At 34.6% G+C, this 13,056-nt stretch overlaps 2 pseudogenes; both read right to left on the bottom strand.

Annotated features, from left to right (window-relative positions):
* The window catches only part of LOC124974173 (coiled-coil domain-containing protein 138-like), a 467,681-nt pseudogene that overhangs the window by 66,460 nt on the left and 388,165 nt on the right, over nt 1–13,056 (bottom strand).
* LOC124974183 (uncharacterized) lies at nt 1,909–2,060 on the bottom strand (annotated as a pseudogene).

Genomic DNA, 13,056 nt, shown 5'->3' with positions numbered 1-13,056 from the left:
GTGCTCTACCACTTAGCTACAACTCTAACCCTTTTTATTTTTTATACTGAGACAGTGTCTTGCTAAGTGGCAGAGGCTGGCCTCAAACTTGTGATTCTCCTGTCTTAGTATCCTGAGTCACTGGGATTACAAGCATGCACAACCAAACTAAACAGAATTGCCACATTGTTTTTGAAATTTTAAATGAGGGGAAATCCCTCTTAATATTTAGCTTATGACCTAGGTGACATCAAGGTACAGCAGGTGGACAGATTTGAGATTTCTTACCTCCATATTAGAATACCAATAAAGTCAAACTAAAGGACCTGATATTCCAGACTACACATTTCTGTTCCTTCTGACTTAACACTACTGTATCACACCCTACTTTCTCCTCAAGGCTTAGTTACTTTTTGAAAATACCACATTCCTGTTTATGAGAATGTCCATGGAGTGGAATGCTTACCCTGCACTCTTAAAAGTTTTACTTCCAAGATTTCCTTTAAACCCTGTGTTCTCCAGAAACTGCTCCAGCAAACAGCAAGATCTCCCCTTCATCCTATTACCCAAAGGATACACCAGCACTCTGGGCTTACAACCATTTCCTATATTGAAGAGGCTCACACCATTTCACAAGAGCATTAATTACCAATTAACTATAAATCTCTGACAACAAAGATTACTTCAAGTATTATCCATCTATCTAAAGGAACTTAGGGTACTATAAAAGCAAAATGAGTTCTCTAAAATATTTGCTATATCAGATTACCTCAACTCTTCAAACATGATCCAAGAGAGAGGCCTACTATTCCAATTACACTATGATCCATCCTTCTCCATAACTGGAAATCTTCAAATACTTAGTGATAAATAGTAGGAATAGCAGTTATAGTATAGTAAACCATACACTCAGTCCTACAAGTGATAAAGAACATACATCTGGTTTTATATGGGACAATCACTAAGTATAAGGTGATTCAAAATTATATAAATGCTATTAAGAATATAAAAATTATGTCTAAAATAGTAGAAATTTGTAATAAAAATTCAAATATAAATTATATACTTAAAGCAACTTTAGAAAAAACATTATTCCATATTAGCTCAATTTAAAAGTTTATCAAGTTTGATCATTGAAGACATTTTTGTATATATGTAAGCACTTGGTCAATTACATTAATGTATGACTAAAACTACTAGTGATGTGTCAAGGGAAAATACAATATGATCTTAGGTTTCAAATCAAATCATAACTGACATACAAGAACAAAGGCAGTTTATCTTATTGCTAAACATGGGAAAGACTATGAATCTTATCTTAAGACAGGTAATAACAATTACAGCTTACATTTCTTATTAACCATGTGTCAAGCATTGATGACTGAGAATTATCCTGTTTTCTTATCTGTAATATGGTACACTACATATCTAATAAGGTTGTGTGAGGATTAAACCAGAAATAAAAAACTCTTGAGAGTTGCAACAGGTAAGTGGTCAACAAAAGAGCTCCTATTGTTACCACTTGGGACAGTGCAACCAGAACCCAGTTTTATTGTGACCACCAAGAACAAGACTGGGGCTGGTCAAGACAGAAGCATCAAGAACAAGACCCACACTTGGGCAGGGGACCATGACAAGAGTGTATTTGACACTACCATTTTAGGGCTTTGTAATTAAGAGCCCACATCCTCAAATCATAGGTATTAAATCTGAAATTCAATTTCAGAGTCAAATCAGAGAATGTGACCTTAACTTTGAAAGAAACATTCCCTTATTCTGAAACTTGGTGAGTTGCAAATAATGACTTGGCCAATGTCTACTAGGACCACAGTGTTCTAAGACTTCTCAAAGACATCTTACATAATAGTCATGAGACTGGAGTACAAGAACAGCTAAGAGAAAGTTATATGGGCAGGAATAGGGAGCAAATGATGTCTTCAAGCTCCCTTAGAACAACACAAACAATGAGCTCTATATACAACTAAGGAGTCTGCTTTTTGCAGTCATTGCATGCTGAGCCCCCATGAGAGAGATAAGTCAAGTGAGTTTAACTGATTTTGAACTAATTTAACTAGATGCAAAACACTATATTTTCAAAATGTAATGAAAGGTTAAGAGCATAAGATGTTTAAAAATAAGATAAATTTCAACATAATTGGCAAAGAAACAAAATTATCCAGACTTACAGTACCTGTCTGCTCCACAACATCTACTTTTGCAACATTAACCTCAAGATCTTCTCCCCATTCAGCAAAACTTTCCCATTCTGGTTGAAGATTTTGACAAGCAGAACAGTACAGTGCATAACTAAAATATAATTTAAGAACAAAAAGCTAAGTGCTCTCATGATTACTAATCTTGGGATAAAGCAAAATTATGAAGAATTTTTTAAATATTTTAGTTGTAGATGGACACATTACACCTGTATTTAATTTTATGTAGTGCTGAGGATTGAACTGAGTGCCTCACACATGCTAGGCAAGCACTCTAGCACTGACCTATAACCCCAGTTCAAGAATATTTTAAACATTTAATTCATTAAGAATATTTACACTAAAAACTGAAAATAAAGTGGTTAATTTTATGCACATTGAAACAGAACTATGGGTCTAACAAGCTGGATATTAAGAAGTATAATTTAAGGATCATAACCATCAATAATAAAGCATACCCTAGAGTAAATTTTTAAAGGCACAAGGGCCTTATGAAAAACAGCTCTTTAGAAGCCCTTGGATTTTTCTACTACCATGTGGTCACCAGAAAGCTCAAGATATTTTTTGAAATTTACCATTTTAACAATTTTGTACTGCAGAGTCAATTGCAACACATTGGAAAAATAGAAAGTACCCTGGGCTATGGAGAATGAGGAAATCCAAGTTTCAAATTAAGGCAGCTACTACTACTATGCAGCAGGATTGCCACAGGAATGGCAGGTCCAGGAAGAAGGCTATTCATATTAAAAGAAACTAGAGACCTGCATTTTTATATACAAATATTTCAAAACCTAACCCCCACACAAATACTAAAGCAGGCTAAATAAAACTCTTGGCTAGTTAGTTTCCAAGACCCTGGGTTTATATATTCTATGACCAACAATAATAGCATTTAAATGGTATTCATAATCATCCAGGTCCTAATTTTTCCCTAGAATTTTGCTTTTCTACTTTACTGTAGATTTTAATTTCCCTCAGTTTATAAAACCAGAACAAATGAAGTCTACACATGTTAAAAAACAAAAATACAATTTCTGTATTCATATTTTCTTGACTTGTTTTAGGGAAAATTTCAAAAACAGGACTGCAGAATAAAGCAAAGTAGTATGATACATAAAACTCAAACTCCTTAATAATAAGTTACATCACAATGAAAATATCTCTATAACAACTTCTGATCAGGAATACATTAACTGAAAATAATTCACTTGTAATTAAAAGTACACTGTTAAGAATACTAATTCCTTTTTCTTTAATTCTTTTTTTTTTTTTTTTTTTGTATCAGGGACAGAAATTGCTTCAGCCTCCTGAGTGGCTGTAATTAAAGTTGTGTGCCATCCTGTCCAGCAATCCTTTCTTTTTTCAAATATATTGTATCTTGTGTTTTTTAAAGACTTCTTGAACCTTAAATCTTTAGCCAAGGACAAAGAAGGAAAACACTTCTATAATTTCTGATAGATGTTCTAATTTGGATTTAACTCATTGTCAGTGTATTTTGTTTGTTGTTTTCTCCTTAATACCTCTTCTGATGCTATATTTACTGTTTGATCAAATGAATTTAAAAATATCTTGAAGTAATATTTGACTGTATTTTGCATATAAATTCATAAGCTCTATGCTTAACATATTGTTTTTAACATTAAATATTTTACAGACCCAAATCTAAAACAAGATACTGATGAAAAACAACAACAATAAAAAAAAACAAATACTGCCATTGGTTATATTTACCCTCCTCCACAGTTTCAACAACAGATTATGTGCATACTAAACATTTTCCCCTATTTTATTTTTTGTTATTATGTTTTATGATTCAAAATTTACTGACTGTCTTCTGCGTTCTCCCTTTGGGATGTCCACACTACTTGCTTCCTTAATTGCCAACTTACTTCATACATGATCCAGGAAAATACCTGAGTCTTGTTAAAGAAGCAGGTGTTCTAACAATTATTCCATGCTTATTCTGGAGGCCCAAAGAAAGACAATATACCAATATCTGTCCAGATAAATTAGACATCTCTCATTTGTGTAATGAGATAATAGTAACTATCATTAGGGAATTAAATATGATAATGCAATTAATGGTTATTGTATTGTGAAGTATACATACTATATTCAATAATGGTTGGATTGGTTAATATCTGTTATACCACTCTTTTCAGTCATACTACCACCAACAACTATTTAGCATCTAAAACAAAGGCATTTATTTCCTATAGTATCAGAAAGAACTTTAAGTTAGAACTATGACACAAGACACAGTGTTTTGTTCAAACTACTGCAACCTAATTCTCTTAAGAGTTTGTAGTAATTAAAGTAATAATTTCTTAATGCACTATCACTTACAAAGGCCAAGGATTCACAACTCAAGGATTCTCTACATTGCAAATACCACAATGGAAAAATGAGATGGGAGGGCTGGAGAGATAGCTCAGTTGGTAGAGTGCTTGCCTTGTAAGCACCAAGGCCCTGGGTTCAAACCCCAGCGCTGCAAAAAAAAAAAAAAAAAATGAGATGGGAGAAAAGAATGTGAGGAGGGGTGCATGAATATTTTTACATAACCCTATTTCAACTTAGCATATGCAACAAAAATCCCCAAATTCCAGCACCACGAATGGAAGTTTCTTAAGAATAAACAAAAAGCTAGAGATTGTGCTCATATTCTGTTCTGTAAAACGTAGTGAAAATAAGTCTGGATGTCCATCAATAAAGGATGGAAACTAGTCAGACTCCACCCCCACCCCATGACTTCCAAATCCCAGTCTCAAAGTCCTGAAGAAAAGTTAAGAGACAATTCAACTGAGCACAAATTCTTCTGCACACCACAGCACTGGAAAAGGAACACTGGAACACAGTGCAGATGAAAAGGAGCTGGGGACCCGGAGGAGACAGGGCGCCCCCTCAGGGACTGAGAGGTAAAGTTTGGGGAAGCTGGGGCCTGCCTGAGGAAGAGGAGATGAGGTCAGGTAAGCAGGTTCCAAGGGGACCTGACCAGCATCGCAGGACAAACGCTCCACACTCACAATTCTATCACCCTTTCTCCTTCCAGCAATTCCCTCCAGTTCTCCTCTGTGATGTGACGTTGCTCCTTTGCCCGTGGGGCCACAGAAGTCCCAGAAGCAACAGCACCAACACTGTCAGGGAAACCAGGAGACCTCTGGAGGATGCCACGACCACCGTCACCACCACTCAGACGCGCTGCAGCCCTGCCTCACTTCTGCTCTGATCCTCAGCTATGCTCATGCGCGTGGCAGTTTCGTGAGGTGCAAACACCCAGGGTAAAACAAACTCAGGGTGCATGAGCAAACCCTGCTCCTGGCAGGTGCTGGAGGAAGGAAAGAGGCAAGCCATCCGACTTTAGTGCTCATGACAGATATATTTTATTTTTTAAATCTGAGGGTCTTGCCTATTTGCACACTAAAGGCAAAAATGCATAGGAATATGAAAGTAAGTTTATTTTATATGTTTAAATTGCTAATTGTATTGAAAGAAATTTCTGATGCTAATTTGTTAGAATTTCTATTTTTGGGGGGTGCAAATATTTTATTAACAGATCATGGCGATTATAAAATTAGGTATGTTTCAAATTTCAAATTTTTTTTCCAAAAATCAATAAAATTTTAGATGAGAATTGACATATTTAATTTTAATTTTTATATTGAATCATAATAATTTTTATACTTTGGCATAGTAATTTTTAGTCCTGAGACTCATTTTGTACAAATTACTCCTAAAGATGAAAAAGTCATATTATTAGAGGTATTTAGTTATGCTAGAAAAAAATACATACTTGTAGCAATAGAAAAACTGTTAAGCCACAGTTTATTACTTACGGAATATAATTCTATAATTAATATTTTTAATATGTGATGGTAAAATTTTCTGATATATTAAATGACAAAATGAACTCTATTTAGTTTTTTATAGCCATTTTTTAACAACAAACAATATAAAAAGTAATATATCAAGAAAAAGTACATTTCTAAAAATAGTAAGATACTGTCCCTGTTAAGTTAGGATAAAAGAAATTCAGGAATGTTTTGTCCATATGTTTAAATACTTTTTTTGTTCCCCAAATTAAATTCAGTAAGCTTGTAATAAAAGTACTTTTATTGAATTTGTTCTTATTAAAGTACTTTTTTATTGTAGTAAATTCTATTAAATTATTTTAATGAGTTTGTTATAAGCTAAGAAAGATCAAGGTATTCAATTTATGTACAATTACCTGATGTAAACATCTGAATTTTTAATGTTATGCCTATAGCATAATTGGAACTGTGAAACTTAGAAACATTACTTGCTCTGAAAAGAATTAAAATATTCTACTCTATTCTTTTTCTCACTAGTTAATTTTGAGGTTGCAGCAAATATGTCAGCTACTATAGCAAAGCAAAAATCTTTTGTTGGCACATCTTATTGGTAAGACATTACTGTGATTGGTACATATTTGTCTCTTCATGTTTAGTGATTAACCTCCATACTTAGTAATTCCAGATCCTGGCAAAATAATCTTTCTAAAATACTATTTTAGTTATTGACAGATGGTTGAAATACAATAGGAGACATAATAATAACCCTTAATATGTAAAGTAATTTATTTATTGTTATAGAATTTGACTATGCATGTAAAAGATTGGACTCCTTAATATGCAGATAAATAATTTAGATAGTGTATTATTCAAAAAGTAAAGTAGCTCCATACTTCATAACTAATGCTGAAAGAACCATCAGTAGCTATCTACTTTTAAAGTTGAAGCTTTATTGGCATGAAACTTTTAAGGGAATGATTGATCAATTTTACATAAAAAATTTTAAAATGCATGTTGGGCACCTTAAAATTTAAGTGAAAAAATAGGAAATACTGGCTAAAATATACCAAATGAGGTTTAATACCTTTAATATTTATGTTCTTTTAAGTCAATAGAATGTTTCATTAGAGGCAGAGTTATTAACATAACCCATATATGAAGTCTTAAAATATGAAAAGTGTTTCCCTTTAACAAAAAATGCAAATTAAATAAACATCAATATACTTTTCTATCAAATTGGAAAGCATCTGGAATCATGAAAAATACCCTCTATCACTAAACATTTGACAATGAAAATAAAGATTGGTAGAAAATTTTTGAAGAAACTTAAATTAATTTTCATGTATGTATGAGTTTTTCAGGATAAACCCAACTACTGTGTATAACCTTAAAGCTCTAATAATAAATAAATAAGCCTGTATCATTGCAAGCTCAATTGTGAATGATGCAGCAAACCCATCTGTGAACTGAATACTTTATTCAATGTGCATATACATAGCCCAGAATAAACTGTTGCTTATCTGGGAAAAAATTAAATAAGTTGAGAGTAAAATAATTTTGAAGAGTAATTTAGCTGTGATGTTTTTTGTAAACCATAAGCAACTTTTTTGATATTTTAAATTTTTTAATATTTGGTAATGAGAACTGCACCCAGGGGTGCTTTACAACTGAGCCACCTCCTGCAAGATGTTAAAGGAATCATGAATACCTTTCAATTCAAAGGAAAAATATGCATATACTAATTTTAATCTTGACTTTTTTTTTTTTCTTTTTTGGTGCCAGGGATTGAACTCAGGGGCACTTTACCACTGAGTTACATCCCAGTCCTATTTTTTGCAAAAAAGTCAAGATTAAAATTAGTATATGCAAGGTAATTTAAAAGTTGTGTTTTATAAAAGACATGTCTAAGTAAGAAGTATGAATGAGAATGTGTGAAAGAGTGACTCCTTTTGCTTGAGATTGTGCTTCACTTGTTTTTCATGTACTCCAAATTCTATTCAGTTACTATGTGCTGCTTTTAACAACAGGAAGGCACCAATCAGTGTTATGTGAAAGCACAGGTAAGTTAGGTTACCTATAGAATTCCTTTCAGTGCAATGCACATTTCCCTCCTCAGCCTTTTTATGACTATCCTCTGCTGTAAACACTCTTCTCCAGTCAAAATTTTCTATTTTTGTACCCTGATAGTACTATGTGAAATACTGTTACTTTAGTTTTATTTGTTATCTCTTCAGGAACACATTCTCCTGTTTTTATCTTAAGTTCTCCCCAGCGCAAAGGGTGACTTTCATCACCTGTGGCAGACTGATGGGTCAACAGCTCCATTTCCCACTGAGCCAGGAAGCACAACAATATTAACTTGGCATCCCTGTTAGCCACCACTAAATGATTCTAGTGGGCAGAGGAAATGAAATTGATTTGTTTTTTCTGGGCTCCAGTTCAACCTCTTTTGTCTATGAAACTTGCCTTTTATCACTAGGCTCCATAGTAATCATTTTCTTCTCTTTAGTCCTGGATCCGTTCTTATGTATGTAGAACTCACAGGTAATATATATTTACAGGTCAGCATTATTAGTATATATCTTACACATCAATAACCACACTTAAGTTGAAAGGCAGTTTGTTAGTAGAACTTTTTGTAACTTAAATGCACATAAAAGCAACTTGTGGGGCTGGGGTTGTGGCTCAATGATAAAGTGTTTGCCTAGCACACTGTGTTTGCCTAGACACTGGGTTTGATCCTCAGCACCACATTAAAAAATAATAATAATAAACTAAATAAAGTTATTTTTAGAGCAACTTGTGTATAATCAGTATAAATATAAATTAATTCTAAAACAGTAAATATCAAAATAAAATGACTATTTCTTCTGGGTATTATCATCTGTACTGTACAATGTCAGATGCCATCATATACCTCTTACTCCCAAGTATGTAACTCCAGCCTAGCTACTCAGTTGACCTTCAGTCTTCTATACACTTAGCAGTTTCTTAAAAATAGATCTCATTCAGTAACCTACCAGCATTTTATACTGAACTCAATATCTTCAGACAGCCACTTTTATTTAATTCTCTCTACCAGAGTCTTCAAAATGTCCTTTTCCTTTTATCCTTTGTATATTTGGAATTTTTCTCTAACTCACCTGTCCTACTGTTTTTACCTTCTCTCACACTCTTCTTCATGTTGTTGTGAGTTCTAGATTAAGTTTCCTGCCATAATTATATCTTTCAAGGAGGTTCAGAAAATCTAAATGAATATCATTTTGTAACCAATAGGTTATTCATAATCTAGCCCATACTTTTGAGGCTCATTTTTTCCACACTCTCTAGACCCTCTAAATCCTCTCTTACAAAGGATAATATTTTTCAATTTCCTATCACAGGCATACTTTTATAAAATAAAGTAAAATTGCTAAAAATTAATCATTTGGACAAGGGAGAATGCTTACTCTGTTTCTGTACTTGTTGCTGAATAATAAATAGCAGTGTAAGACCCATCTCATCTGTGGATCACACATATTGTGTTGCCTTGCCCCAGCAACTCTCCAGGTGATCCATGCACTTTCCTTGTCTACCTGCATTTGCATCCTGAGATGCTCAGGCTCCACACTCACTTTAACTCCCTGCTGATTCATTTAAGTCTTATCTCCTTTGGAAAGTTTTCTGTGATCTTCACAGTGTTTTAGGTATTCTTTTCCATTTTCCTGTGTTATATAAGAAGATTCACCTAACACAAAGCAAAGAATACAGCAAGGATTTTCTCAGATCACCAGTATTCAAGATTTTTTTTTTTTTTTAAGTAGGGAGTATGTGTGAAGGAGAAAGCATCTGGGTGACCCTTCAAAGGGAGAGAAGTTTGAAGCTAAGGCAAGGAAATAACAGAATAAAAGGAAATAATAACCAGCAACAGTGGGGTGGGGTTGAGGGGCCTTTTTGTTTGTTTGTTTTAGTTGTCAATGGACCTTTATTTTACTTATACACAGTACTGAGGATTCAACCCAGTGCATCACACATGCTAGGCAAGTGCTCTACCACTGAGCTACAACCCCAGACCATTGGGGGGGGGGTTTATATTATTTAAGTCAATCCTTGCAACTACTCTCACTTTAAAAAGGAAGGAAAGAGATACTTTAGAAGGCTAAGTGCAGGCCAGAGTGTGGCTGTGGCAGAGAGGAAGATATTCTTCCTCAATTTGCTGCAGATCTGTTTTCCTATAAGCAAAAATCTAAACTCAAAGTGGGTATTCACGTCAATGTTAAGATTTTCAGTTGAAGATAACAGATCATTTGGAAGAAAACCTATTTGAAATGGGCACAAACCTCTTGTATTTAGAGTTTCCCATTATAAAGTCTAACTATTAAGCACTATAAAATACTACATTGCCAGTTATCAGAGGCAGCTAATGTTTCTGGGTGAGCCTTAATTCTTTTTTTTTTATTTATTTATTTATTTATTTATTTTTACGTTTACATAGGGTAATGATGTTTATTATATTTTTCCCCTCCCCCCCACCCCTCCCACCCCTCCCACCCCTCCCACCCCTCTTTTCCCTCTACACAGTCCTTCTTTCCTTCATTCTTACTGCTCTCCTTAGCCTAACTCTAAACCTAACCCTAAACCTAATGCTAGCCCCTCCCACCCCCCATTATATGTCCTCATCCGCTTATCAGCGAGATCATTCGTCCTTTAGTTTTTTGAGATTGGCTTATCTCACTTAGCATGATATTCTCCAATTTCGACCATTTGCCTACAAATGCCATAATTTTATCATTCTTCATTGCGGAGTAATATTCCATTGTATAAATATGCCACAGTTTCTTTATCCATTCATCAACTGAAGGACATCTAGGTTGGTTCCACAATCTGGCTATGGTGAATTGAGCAGCAATGAACATTGATGTGGCTGTATCTCTGTAGTATGCTGATTTTAAGTCCTTTGGGTATAGGCCAAGGAGTGGGATAGCTGGGTCAAATGGTGTTTCCATTCCAAGCTTTCTGAGGAATCTCCACACTGCTTTCCAGAGTGGTTGCACTAATTTGCAACCCCACCAGCAATGTATGAGTGTTCCTTTTTCACCACATCCTCGCCAACACCTATTGTTGTTTGTATTCTTGATAATCGCCATTCTAATTGGGGTGAGATGAAATCTTAGGGTAGTTTTGATTTGCATTTCCCTTATTACTAGGGATGTTGAACATTTTTTCATATATCTGGTGATTACTTGTACATCTTCTTCTGTGAAGTGTCTGTTCATTTCCTTAGCCCATTTGTTGATTGGATTATTTGTATTCTTGGTGTAGAGTTTTTTGAGTTCTTTATAGATTCTGGAAATTAGCGCTCTATCTGAGGTATGGTTGGCAAAGATATTCTCCCACTCTGTAGGCTCTCTCTTAACATTTCTGATAGTTTCCTTTGCTGAGAGAAAGCTTTTTAGTTTGAATCTATCCCAGTTGTTTATTCTTGCTTTTATTTCTTGTGCTATGGGAGTCCTGTTAAGGAAATCTGATCCTGAGCCAACAAGTTGAAGATTTGGACCTACTTTTTCTTCTATAAGATGCAGGGTCTCTGGTCTGATTCCGAGGTCCTTGATCCATTTTGAGTTGAGTTTTGTGTAGGGTCAGAGATAGGGGTTTAGTTTCATTCTATTGCATATAGTTTTCCAGTTTTCCCAGCACCATTTGTTGAAGAGGCTATCTTTTCTCCATTGCATATTGTTGGAACCTTTGTCTAGTATGAGAAAATTGTATTTATTTGGGTTTGTGTCCATGTCCTCTATTCTGTACCATTGATCTACCTGTCTATTTTGGTACCAATACCATGCCGTTTTTGTTACTATTGCTTTGTAGTAGAGTTGAAGATCTGGTATTGCAATACCCCCTGCTTCGCTCTTGCTACTGAGGATTGCTTTAGCTATTCTAGGTTTTTTATTCTTCCAGATGAATTTCATAATTGCTTGCTCTATTTCTGCGAGGTACATCATTGGGATTTTAATTGGAATTGCATTGAATCTGTATAGAACTTTAGGCAGTATAGCCATTTTGACGATATTAATTCTGCCTATCCAGGAACATGGGAGATCTTTCCATCTTCTAAGGTTTTCTTGAATTTCTTTCTTTAGTGTTCTGTAGTTCTCATTGTAGAGGTCTTTCACCTCTTTTGTGAGATTGATTCCCAAGTATTTTATTTTTTTCGATGCTATTGTGAATGGAGTAGTTTTCCTAATTTCTCTTTCTGAAGATTCATCACTTATGTATAAAAATGCATTGGATTTATGAGCATTGATCTTGTAACCTGCTACTTTACTGAATTCACTTATGAGTTCTAAAAGTTTTCTGGTGGAATTTCCAGGTTCCTCTAAATATATAATCATGTCATCAGCGAACAGGGATAGTTTGAGTTCTTCTTTTCCTATTCGTATCCCTTTAATTTCTTTGGTTTGTCTGATTGCTCTGGCTAGAGTCTCAAGGACGATGTTGAATAGAAGCGGTGAAAGAGGGCATCCCTGCCTTGTTCCAGTTTTTAGGGGGAACGCTTTCAGTTTTTCACCATTTAGAATGATATTAGCCATGGGCTTAGCGTAGATGGCCTTTATAATGTTTAGGAATGTTCCCATTACCCCAATTTTTTCTAGTGTTTTGAGCATGAAGGGATGCTGTATTTTATCAAATGCTTTTTCTGCATCTATTGAAATAATCATGTGATTCTTAACTTTAAGTCTGTTGATATGGTGAATGACATTTATTGATTTCCGAATGTTGAACCAACCTTGCATCCCTGGGATAAAACCCACTTGATCGTGGTGCACTATCTTTTTAATATATATTTGTATGCAATTTGCTAAAATTTTGTTGAGAATTTTTGCATCGATGTTCATTAAGGATATTGGTCTGAAATTTTCTTTCCTTGATGTGTCTCTGTCTGGTTCTCTGGGACACTATGAAAGCAGTACTTAGAGGAAGATTTATTTCATGGGGTGCATTCAAAAAAAGAAGTAGAAATCAACAAATAAACGAGTTAACACTACAGCTCAAAGCACTAGAAAAAGAAGAGCAGA

Source organism: Sciurus carolinensis, unplaced genomic scaffold (assembly GCF_902686445.1).
Source record: "Sciurus carolinensis unplaced genomic scaffold, mSciCar1.2, whole genome shotgun sequence".
Classification (NCBI taxonomy): domain Eukaryota; kingdom Metazoa; phylum Chordata; class Mammalia; order Rodentia; family Sciuridae; genus Sciurus; species Sciurus carolinensis.
The sequence above is the reverse complement of the archived record's forward strand: the minus strand, read 5'-3'. Positions and strand labels throughout refer to the sequence as shown.